The sequence below is a fragment of the Lynx rufus genome, unplaced genomic scaffold (genome assembly GCF_022079265.1).
Source record: "Lynx rufus isolate CCGP_SWC_20201006 ecotype Redwood Valley unplaced genomic scaffold, mLynRuf1.p SCAF_10, whole genome shotgun sequence".
NCBI lineage: Eukaryota > Metazoa > Chordata > Mammalia > Carnivora > Felidae > Lynx > Lynx rufus.
Genome location: NW_025814824.1, coordinates 68577819 through 68589757, shown reverse-complemented (window position 1 = coordinate 68589757; position 11939 = coordinate 68577819). Strand labels below are relative to the sequence as shown.

At 44.0% G+C, this 11939-nt stretch overlaps 1 non-coding gene across 1 annotated transcript; it reads left to right on the top strand.

Moving 5' to 3' along the window:
• Nucleotides 1-817: 817 nt before the first annotated feature.
• On the top strand, nt 818-924 carry LOC124505250 (U6 spliceosomal RNA). Its single transcript, XR_006960592.1, has one exon. It is a non-coding gene; the product is annotated as a U6 spliceosomal RNA (small nuclear RNA).
• Nucleotides 925-11939: the final 11015 nt, after the last annotated feature.

Below are 11939 nucleotides of genomic sequence, written 5' to 3'. Positions count from 1 at the left end.
AGAAAACAGTACATGAAGTTAACAAATGCCCCTGCCTTTGAGCCCCCGTTAGTGCTTCACAGAGGAATGGGGAACAGACCGCAAGTTCTAAATCTGTGAAATTACATAGACCCTGTCAGTGAGGAAGGAAGGAAGGAAGGAAGGAAGGAAGGAAGGAAGGAAATATACATGGACATTGTAAATAAATAAATACTACATAAGCCTTGTAAATAAGTAAACAAATAAATAAATGATAAATATTACATAGACTTTGTAAAGAAATAAATATCACAATAAACTTTGTAAATAAATAAATAAAAATAAATTACACAGACTTTCTGAGCAGAAAAGTATCTTCAAGACCATCTAACTCAAGGAGAAAATGGAGGCCCACCTAAAAGACTGGGCTTGCCCAAGGTCACGTCAAGTCTGGATCAGAACACCAACCAGCACCTTGAGCTCATTCAGCAGGCCAGCAGCTGACTGCTGTATCCTGAGAACCCAAGGGAAATTTAGAGGGGAATAAAGAATTTAAAAAACAAAAAGGATGGTTTTAGTTATTTTTTTATACTCTTCACTTTATTCATTTTTTTTAAGAGCGAGAGCAAGAGCGAGAGCGAGAGCGAGAGAGAGAGAGAGAGAGAGAAAGTGTGATCAGGGGGAGAGAGGCAGAGGAAGAGAGAGAATCTTAAGTGGCTCCGTGTTCAGCATAGAGCCCAACTCTGGCTGGATCCCAAGACCCTGGGGTCATGACCTGAGCCGAAATGACGAGTCAGACGCTCAACCGACTGAGCCACCCAGGTACCCCCAAAAGGATGATTTTAAAAGGAAAGTGCTAGTGCTCACTTTGGCAGCACGTATACTAAAATTGGAACAATACAGGGGAGACTAGCATGGCTTATGCCTAAGGATGGCACGCAAACTCATGAAGCGTTCCATATACAAAAAAAAAAAAAAAAAAAAAGAGGGAATAAAAAACAGGACAGTTCTAAATTCAATGTAACATCCTGTCAGCTGATGTCCAAAAAAGCATTTTACTGTTCTCTACAGTGCTTCTTTTAGTGTTCTGCTCCCAGCCAGCTAAAACAGGCACTATAACACTCACCACTGTTCCCTTCTTTGGAGAACATAGGAGCCATTCCATAAGAGTGTTAATATAAAATATAATTCAGGCTTCGTTCTGCTTCTTTCTCTTCCCATGCAATTCCATTCAAACATATATAATCTGCTCAAAGACCTACTTTACCAGCCACTGTGCAAAGGGTAGGGGAAACAAGGGTCAAGAAGAATACATAAATACGCACGTCCGCAGCTATTTTTTCCTGGTACAATGGCTGCACGAGGGGTATGAAGTGTAACTTAAATGAAAATCAGCAATCTAGTCAGTAGAAATTGTTTGCCTCTCTTAGAAAGTGATTGTATAGTTCTTTGACAGACTCAACCACGTTAACTACAGCAACATATACCATTTTTTCCCCTACAATTTTCTTGACTGCTTATTATTTTAGATACATCCAACTTGTTTATCAGGTGCATGTTAAAGCATGTTAAAACGTGTTATTCTGGTTTGGCACGAAGGTTTCAACCTTATTCAACAAAATATTTCAAACTTCTGCTGGAATTAATGATTCAGGCCAAATGGAACTTAATCTGCGATCCAAGACACCTTTCTATGGTTTGGAGACTGCATATCTAGACCAGGAGGACAACCTGACTTTGTTTCAGGCACAATTAACTTCATAGCTAGGGAGCATAACTGACTTCGTAAGGCTCTTTTGGTGCCAAAGCTTGTAGAAACAGAGGAGGCTTTGCCTAAGGGATTCTTTGCATTAAAGACTTTGTTAGGCAAAGCCACTCTGGCTTGGGAGTCTGATTTGCAATTTGGGCCTTTGTAAAAGGATTAGAAGATCCCTATTGTTTAATGTTTGGATCTCAATTTGCATTTGGAAATGCATGACCTCTTCCAGGTTTAGAGTTCTTTATTTTCAGTTTCTCCTCCTGATATACAATCAATACGGTATGTTAAAAAATTGATAAAACTGCTCAGCCGAATGTTTGCACTGATTAAGGGGAATGTGGTAGATTGATTTTCTCCGTGAATGGTGGAGTCTACTTAGGCTCCAGCAATACCAATCCAGTCATCTCTTTAGGAACTGACAAATAACTCCCAGGTTTGGGTACACACACATTTCATTTATTTCCTTAATCGGAATGCATGGGCACTTTGTTTAAAAACAGACACTGGGTCTACAAAATAAACTGACAAGAAAAAAAATCCTCCGACCGACCACCTCAGGACACACTCGAATACTTTTGTCCAACATCTCCCTTTAAACATAAAGGTTTGAGAAAAATTATTTCAGGTTTGTGATAACAATACCCTCTGCTGTACACAATATTTAACTACCTGTCCCTTGGTCAACAACTTTTAACTAATATTTGCTTTGACAATATTCCCAGATTGGCAACATAAGGCCTAGAATAGAAACTTCGTGAGGAGGCACAATTTCTTAGATTGTGCGTTTAAAACGTGTGATTTATTTGTTTGTTTGTTTGTTGCCTTCAGTTTCTAGCTTCTCTATCATCACTGACCACAGGAAAACATGTCTTGTGTGTCGGGATGAATGTGCCTGGTACCTGAATTTGGAGTTGTCGGTTGAATGCGCTGGAAGTGGAGGGAAAACACTCACATTCATTGAGCACCTACGATGTGTCCAGAATTTTACTAGGCATTTAAGAGTTTGTTATTATACCCATTTTGTAGTGGAGAAGACCGAGGCCCAGAAGAGTCAAGTGACTTGCCCAAGGTCACACCCTCCCTAATGATCAGAACCCAAGTCTACCTGGCTCCTAACCCCAGGCTCTTTCTGTCATGTCACAACCGCCTCACAGATAAAGTAAAGCTAATTTCATTTGGAGGATTATCTGCTCTTCACCTCCTTGGAATGTGCTTATTTTTTAATCTAAACAGGGGATATGTTTGGTGCACAGGAAGCTATGTGGACAAAATTGACCTAACCCATCCCTCTCGCTAATAGAAACAAGTAATCTTATCTGTCATTCCATTAAAAATACACCACATCCTCTATGATCCAGTTTGGAAAATGACTCAAGAAAGGACAATCTGTTTCTGCATCACAGCACCCCAAGGCCTCAGCAAGAGCAAATAAGCCATTGCTTTTCTCAAATATTTCGTTCACTGATTCCAAAGCACTTTTACGTGTAATTAAATAGAATAAAGAGCAGCAGCCTTGTTGATAGTTGGGCCAGAGGTAAGCCCAAGAAAGTCTCTGTTGCTGAAGATCACACATGCTGAGGCCCCCTTCAGTGGAGAACAGCGATGTGGAAGTTAGCTGAAGTAGCTGAAAGAGGTGCGCTGTGCTCTGAGCCCACGATCTCAGCCTCAGCCCATGGGAGACACTCCCTCTCCGCCATCTTCCAAAGTGCTCTGCCGACATTCTCCTGATGCTCCCAATATCTAAAGATAATCCCTTTTCCCCTAAACAGGATCTCAACCTAAAATAGATCTGAGTATGTGCCACAGGGCTTGAACAAATGACTCAGAGGGCCATTTCAGATCTCGGAAGCAGGGAAGGCTCTTCAGAACACAGGAGCACAGTCTGGGAGCTAGTTAGTACTCAAGGAACAAGCAAATGACAGCTGGAAGGAAGGAGTTCCAAAGAACATGTCACCTGAAGGTTTCTTTGCACACATGAGGCAGCTGAGGCCTAAGTACCCCACAGTTATGTCACTGCGGAACCTCATTCCAGCCTGATTTTCCAGGCCCTCATTCTCAGGCTGCACAGGAGGCCATATATCGACCATAAATTAACAGATAAGGCCCAGGGGCGCCCTAACCTAGGCATAGGTGGCAAATGGACAGGTTTTTAATGTGTGGATGTGGTTCAGCATCAAGGATGTCAGAAGGGAGTCTCTCTTAGAAAATGTGTTGATTTGGCATTTTCTCCATTTGGATTTTGTGTGGTTACTGTTTTATGTTTCTCCTTCCTTTCACATCATCTGAGTTTGGTTTGTGTTCAACTCTTTGTGTCCAACAGTAGGGCAGTGGTTAAGTAGGTCCTAATAAGTCCTCAGAACAGACTACCACCCTCCATTTAGATTATCTGGTAAACAGTAATAAGAGCTAACATTTATTGAGCTTTACTACATTCTGTTTCCACACTCAGCATTTGACACGCATTTTTCTCCTGTAGTTCCCACAAGAACCCTATGAGGTAGGCAGTATTAGTCTCCTCGTGTTAACGTTGAGGAAACTGAGGCAAAGAGAGCTTACAATCAAATGACTGAACGGTGAAGCTGGGATTTAAACCTGATTCTATCGGCTCCCAGGTTCTTGAGCCACATATTATTCTACACACAGAGAAGAATGCTCAGAAGTCAACGAGACAGGGAGAAAAGCTATATAGTGGGTTCCAGCTTGGTAAAATAGACCTATGCTTATGCGTTTGGAGGTACATCTCCACTGAGAAAATTCTAGAAGGACCACTCCAACGTCAGTTCCTTGGAGCAGTGTTCTCTGACCATACTAAAAGCCATCCCACCCTGCCCCTGTTATTCTGTATTTCTTTCACATATTTGATTTTTTTTTTTTTCATGGCCCTTATCATTACTTGAGATGTAACATATGCTGGAGCCATTTATTGTCTAGATGGCTTCTAGAATGAGGGGCGGGACAATTTCTAAGAAAATGCCTGGCATGTTGTAGGTGTTTAATAAATATCTGTTGACTTGAATAAGTGTGCTAAACTCTTGGTGTTGGTGGTTTTTTCCTCTCTCACTGTCAAAGAGGAACAATTTGGATTCTTGATACTTAAATGGATTAGACTTTTTTTTATGTTTCATTTGAAATCCTCTGAGTAGAAAAGAAAAAAAAAATCATCCCACTTAAAGATCGAGAAGTGAAAATAGCCTACTTAGGAATGTAAAAAGTGGATCTCCACGGTGGACCTGTACCTTCTCAGGAGAGAAGGTTCTCTCAGTTGCAGAAGAGGAGGCCACTGGAAATCTACTGAGATAAACTTGCTTTGAGTCAAAAGAGACTCATTAATGTTTCAACTGCTAATCCATTTAGTGTCCTATTCACCTAGATGTCTTTTCTGAGCAACCCCCTGGTGGTTTTAGAAAGATAAATTTCCAGTCACCAGGCTCAATTGACCAAAAGCAAAAGACAATTGACTGCAGAGGAAGGGACTGACTCAGTTTTTGAGATGAATGAATGGTCTCCTATCTGGCCAATGTGAAAATGAAAGGGACACTTGGAATGAGCTGATACCAGTTGGTTACATGTTATCCCAATTATAAGCTCTCCTTTCTCCTCTAAAAAGGATTAGGCCCCCTGTGAAGGGGAATCTTGTCTTCAAGTCCTATGGCCTTGACCTTCCTTTGTACTTTAAACCAGGCATGGCAGTTATTTGAGATTTTTCCTCAGCCATCTCCTTCTGAAGGGTGAGTCTTGCCCCATCAGCAGCCCCACGAACCATCTAGAAGTCAGGAGCAAAATATCCATGCATTCCGGGCAGAGGAGGGGGCTGGCTGCTTTGGCCAGCTTCCTTCTCCCTTCCCCAAACAGACCCAAGCTCCTATATAAAATTCATAAATTCTTGGCAGGAAAGAAATCCTCCCATTGGAAGGAACAGATGTTCTACGAGTAACTTTTGCCATTATACTCTGTTCCTAATATCATAGTTTTAAAGTGTGGGGGGATGTTAACTTTTTTTAAAATGTCAACATGTTCTGGGCAGCTTTTCCATCGCCATCTGTGGCATACACATCACCAATCCTCCTGCCGCCCCTTTTTAAATTTCCAGAGACTGGTTGGGAATTGGAAAGATATTAAAAAGTTGAAAGCGGAAAATTCACTTGAACAAGTATGCTAATGTATAACCTAATGCAGAAAGTAATATGATGTTTCCCTCTCAGTTGTAAATCTCAGAAACTTTCTTTCCCTTGTCCTCTTAGAACTTGGAGGGGTCTAGGAGACTTTTAACAAGGTAATTATGACCAATTAACATTCAGGGGTTATTACTGGTAACAGAGTTCCATGGGAGTAACCTATTCATAAAATTCCCTTTCTAAAGAAAGCCTCAATCCGGCTTCAAATTCAAGAGGCTACCAGGCCATTTTCACTTCGTTATCACCTCGTTAAACTGCCCACCTTAAATGCCAGGGTCCCAGGTGACCGCGGGGAAGGGTCAAGGTCAGTGGATGATGCCTCCTAACTCGCCTGGGAGTAACTTCAGAAAACGTGACCTCACTTTGGTTGGTCCAAGGTGGGGTCCTCTCCTCAGGGACAGCGATGCTGTTTTGCAGGGATTTTGGTGAGGGTTCAAAGTCAGAATTCAGTGCTCGGGCGGCGTGGGGTGTGGACTCCGCAGAACAGGAAAGAAAGGAGGGGACAGCGTGGGCGGGGCGGGGTGGGGTGGGGTGGGGAAGCAGCGGACCGACATTCAAATACGCAGGGGATCCTCCCGGAGTCCCGGCTCTTTGCCGGGGTTTCCCCTCCTCCGCCCGGTGGGAGCCGGACGCCTCTAAATCCCCAGATGCCACGCAGGGCCCAGTGCCGGGAGCGCCACGTCCACCCCGGAAGACCCTGTCCCTGGAGCCTTTCGGTGTCCAAGTGGACCGCGCATGCAGGGCGGGGCGCAGGGGGCACCCACGTGTGGCGCTGGCCTGAACTCGGGGTCCGGGGGTGGCGGAGGCGGGGTGGGGGCCAGAACGGCGCACGCGGTCGCCAGAGCCCCTGGGCGCCAGGAGCCGGAGGCGGGCGCAGAGGCGAGCGCGGTCTGCAGTGCCCCCCTCCGGACGGCCGGGAGCAGGACGGCTCCCCGCGCCCCGCCTCTGCGTGGGAGACCCGCGCCCCTCCGCCGCTGCCGAGGCTGACCCCCTGTTAAGGAATTTAAAGTCAAGTCCAAGTGGATTCTCCTTCTGGCTCTGTCGCTTACTGGCTTTCCGCTCGTGGGAACTCGGGATTGCTGCCTCCCTTTGACTAATGTGAATACTAACCTGGACAAAATTAATGAAATAATTAAGTGAGACAATGCACTCAAGTACCTGGGTATATGGTAAGTGTTCACTAAGTGGCTGGTTTTTTTTTATTATTATTATTATTATTAGCTGGCTAGACCTTAGATGGGGGGGTCTCACTCCAGTCTGCTCTTCTTTGGTGGGTTTGGGGGAGGACAGGGAGGGATGGTTTCTCCTCTGAAGTGGAGAAGGAACCTGAGCACTCAGCAGGGGATCCAGCCTTCCTGTGCCACTAACTCCACCTATAACTGTGGACTCGGCATCCCCTCTTTGAACCTAATATCCTCATTGCAAAATAGGAATAATCACACCCAACTCACAGAGTTTCTGTGCGATAAGAACTGCAGAACACCTGGCCCATGGTGGATACTCGTGGCAAACCTCACTCCTAGCTGGCAGCCAGCAGATCCCAGAACACCTGTACTTAGAGCACATGGCAGGTACAGTGCAAAACCCTTGTCCCTATATACACAAGCAGTGAACACACCCAGGGTCTCTTTTCTCATAACACGTGGTAGGTGCTGGGTGCAAGCTCCTCCCCCCACCCCAGTCAGTCAGCATGCCATTTATTGACTACTTACTATGTACCTGTCTGACTCAGGCAGCTGGGGCTGCAGGAGCCTCACACTGCTGGGGTCCCTCTACTTCATCTCCCCTGGAAACCCCCTTCCAAAGATGCCTCATATCTGTTTGGGAAACTAGTAGTGTCAGGAACAACAAGAATGCACACTCCTGACCACGGAGTAATAGAATGTACCGTCAGAGGACCTGGCTGTCAAGGGCGGCCCTTACCGGTTCCTGGCTGTCTATCCTGCAACCTCCCTGAACCTCAATTACCTCATCTTTAAAAACTGAGGCAATAACACTTTCTGGAATGGACCAGTGTGAGGATGAGCAGATACGTGTGTACGAAAGCACTAAACACATAATAGGTGTTCAGTAAATATTAATGTGTTATTACTTGTTTCCAGCATGAAGCAGGTGCCCAATGAGTACTCATCGGATTGAACTGGGCTTTCCCTCTTTACAGAGGTCTGTACTTGGGAAAGCTTCCCTTCAGGTGCCCTCCCTGTTGTCAGCTTTGCCAAATGCCAAGCCCTGTGACCTGCCTCTCCCCACCTCTTTCTAGAGTTTGCTACCTTGCATGTAGGAAGAGTGATGGATCTTTCCAGAGTTGAAAGCCTGGTTATTACTGCCTCTCTCAGACCTGCTCTGAAACCCATTGTGTCCCATTTGGAAAATGGGAAAAAACAAAAACACCGTGTCCAATCTTTATATGGGCCTTGGCAGTCACGTTGCACTATTGTGTCTGTTCTATTACTTAATCTTCAGTACGCTTCGTTTTCCAGATGAACCTCACGGAGGCAGAGCGGCTGACACAGTGCTCGTTTCCATGATACACAGTTGCTGCTTGTGCTGCCACATTTTCGAGCTGCTCTCCTGGGCTGTGACACGGGGCTTCTCTCTGGCCATCGGAGCAAGCCTTCCTAGCGACTCTTTCGAAATGATAGGACATGGACTTTGCTAATACATAGCATTAGGCAAATTAGAGCTTTCCCATAATGTGACAAGGTGTGTGAAAGCTGTTACTGTGCCCAAACTATTCATTATGGGGCCGTTTGTTTAAAGGCTGTCCTGGCGGCTTGGGGACGGTGTCTTTGGCTCTCTGACTCACAGGAAGCAAAAATAAGTTACTGTCAGGTGATGGTCATGCTTAGAAGCCAAACTAAAAATGAGAAGGTTTGTCATCTTTGAGAGTAGGGCAGTGGCTGCTCTTTCAAACTAGTAAGTGCCAGGCTGCTCAAAATGTAAGCTTTTCTTTGTGTCATGCATTTTTAAAATGTTGTTATTTATTTACTTACTTATTTATTTATTTATTTTGGAAGAGAGAGAGAGAGAGAGAGAGAGAGAGTAAACACACAAGCAGGGGAGGGGCAGAGAGAGAGACACACACACACACAGAATCCAAAGCAGCCTCCAGACTCTGAGCGCAGAGCCCAATGCGGGGCTCAAACCCACGAACCGTGAGATAATGACCTGAGCTGAAGTTGGACGCTTAACTGACTGAGCCACCCAGGCGCCCCTGTGTCACGCATTTAAAAAAATAAAAAAAATCGATTTACCAAGCAGTTGATCAATAATCATGGTGTGCCAATTTCTATGCTGGGCAACACACAAAGGGACATGATATGGTTTCTGTCAGCCAGCATTTCAGTCTAGTAGGAGAGATGTGTTTCTTTTTTTTTATTTTTTTTTTTAATTTTTTTTTTTCAACGTTTATTTATTTTTGGGACAGAGAGAGACAGAGCATGAACGGGCGAGGGGCAGAGAGAGAGGGAGACACAGAATCGGAAACAGGCTCCAGGCTCTGAGCCATCAGCCCAGAGCCTGACGCGGGGCTCGAACTCACGGACCGCGAGATCGTGACCTGGCTGAAGTCGGACGCTTAACCGACTGCGCCACCCAGGCGCCCCGAGATGTGTTTCTTAAGTGAGCCAATAGTCTCTCTGCAAAGTAACCACTTGGTGGGGGCTTGTGAGGCCAGGCCAAGGAAGGCGCAGGTGAGAAGCAGTTGCTGAAGGGCCCCACCCAAGACAGGCTCTCGCATAGTGTCTTAACCTCATTTTCAGACAGAGAAATGGAGGCTCTGAGAGGGGAGGATATTTGCTGGTTCATGGGGGATTCAGTTCAAAACAATTTATATGTCGTCTTCCAGCCCAGGGCAAGTCATTGCCACTGTTGAAGAGACTTGTCTTTAATTGGGATCTGTGTACAGTGGGAATTAGAGTTTGCCCAGGTGTATACCAGCTCTTTGGCTTTCCAGGTTTCTAAACCGTGTCAGATGCAACCCCATCCTGCCTGTGTTTCAATTTTCTACGGAGTTCTATGGGAAAAGAAGTATGACTTCCGGTCTCTGTGTTTACGCTGGAAGTTGAATGAAACCATTTCTCTTACTTGCTCCCAAAAGGATTGGTTTTATTTAGCAAACAAATACATCAGGTATCTCAAGCTTTTGGGGGTTGAAACGAGTTTTTGTTGTTGTTTCTTATTCAGTTTTATTGATATGTAATTGTGCACCCAAAACTGCATATATTTAATGTATAAAATTTAGTGAGTTCGGACAGATGCATACACCCATGATTCTATCACCATTGTCAAGGTAATAAACATATCCATCACCTTCAGAAGTTTCCTCGTGCCCCTTTGTGTGTGCGTGTGCGTGCGTGTGTGTGTGTGTGTACGTGTGTGTTGTTGCTTTTGTGACAGGAATAGTTAACATGAGATTTACCCTGTTCACAAATTTTTGAGTGTATAACACTGCATTGATAACTGTAGGCACTAGGTTGTACAGCAGATCTCTAGAACTTACTCATCTTGCATAACTGAAACTTTATACCCATTGAGCAACAACTCCATTTTCTCCTCTCCCAGCTGTTGGCAACCATACTCTATTTTCTTAATTTTTTAAAAAATTTATTTATTTTGAGAGAGAGAGAGAGAGAAAGAGTGCACATGTGTGCACACAAGCAAGGGGAGGGTCAGAGAGAGAGAGAGAGAGAGAGAGAGAATCCCGGCTGTCAGCACAGAGCCTGACAGGGAGCTCCATCCCACAAACTGTGAGATCATGACCGGAACTGAAGTCAAGAGTCAGTCGCTTAACCGACTGAGCCACCCAGGTGCCCCATTTTCTGCTTCTCCGTTTGCCTAATTTAGATACCTCATATAAGTGGAATCATGCAGTATTTGTCCCTCTGTGACTGGCTTATTTCACTCAGTATGACGTCCTCCAGGTTTATCCATTTTGTCACAATTGTTATAATTTCCTTCTTTTTTTAAGGCTGAATAATATCCCACTGTATTCATGTAACACATTTACTTTATTCAGCTGTTGATAAACATTGGGTTGTTTCCATATCTTGGCTATTGGGAAGAGTGCTACAATGAAAATGCGAGTGCAGATACCTCTTGGAGATCCTGATTTCAAATATTTTGGATATATATCCAGAAGTAGGATCACTGGACCATATGGTAGTTCTATTTTTAATTTTTTGAGGAATGTCTATAGTGGTTGCACCATTCTATATTTCTGTCAACAGTAAACAAGGGTTTCAGTTTCTCCACGTCCTTGCCAATGCTTGTTATCTTTAGTTTAGTTTTGTTGTCGGTAATAACCATCCTACCTACCAGGTAGGTAATAACCAACCTGTCTCATTGTGATTTTGATTTTATTTCTCTGATGATTAGTGATGTTGAGCACCTTTTCATGTATCTAGTGGACATTTGTATATCTTTGGAAAAATGTCTATTCTAGTCCTTTGCCCATTTTAAAAATTGGACTATTTGTTTTTTGTTTGTTTTTTGCTATTAAGTTGTATGAATTCCTTGTGTGTTTTGGACATTAACTTCTTATCGGATAAGTGGCTTGCAAATATTTTCTCTTTTTTCATTCTGCTGATTGTTTACAATTCAGAAGCTTTTTCTTTTAAGTTTATTATTATTATTATTATTTTTTTTTTTTTTTTGAGAGAGAGAGCGTGAGGAGGAGCAGAGAGAGGAAGACAGAGAATCTGAAGTGGGCTCCGTGCTGATAGCAGAGAGCCTGAAGTGGGGCTGAACTCACCAACTGTGAGATCATGACCTGAGCTGAAGCTGGATGCCCAACTGACTGAGCCACCCAGGGGCCCCTGTACAGACACTGTTTATGATGTAGTCATGATGAAGTCTCATGCATCTATTTTTTGTTGCCGGAGCTTTTGGTGTCATATTTAGAAAATCATTGCCAAAGCCAACATCAAGAAACTTTCCTTCTGTGTTTTCTTCTAGGAATTTATAAGTTGCAGATCCTCAAAGACTTAAGAAGTCTTTGATCTGTTTTGAGTTGATTTTTGTGCCTGGTGTAATATAGGGGACCAAAA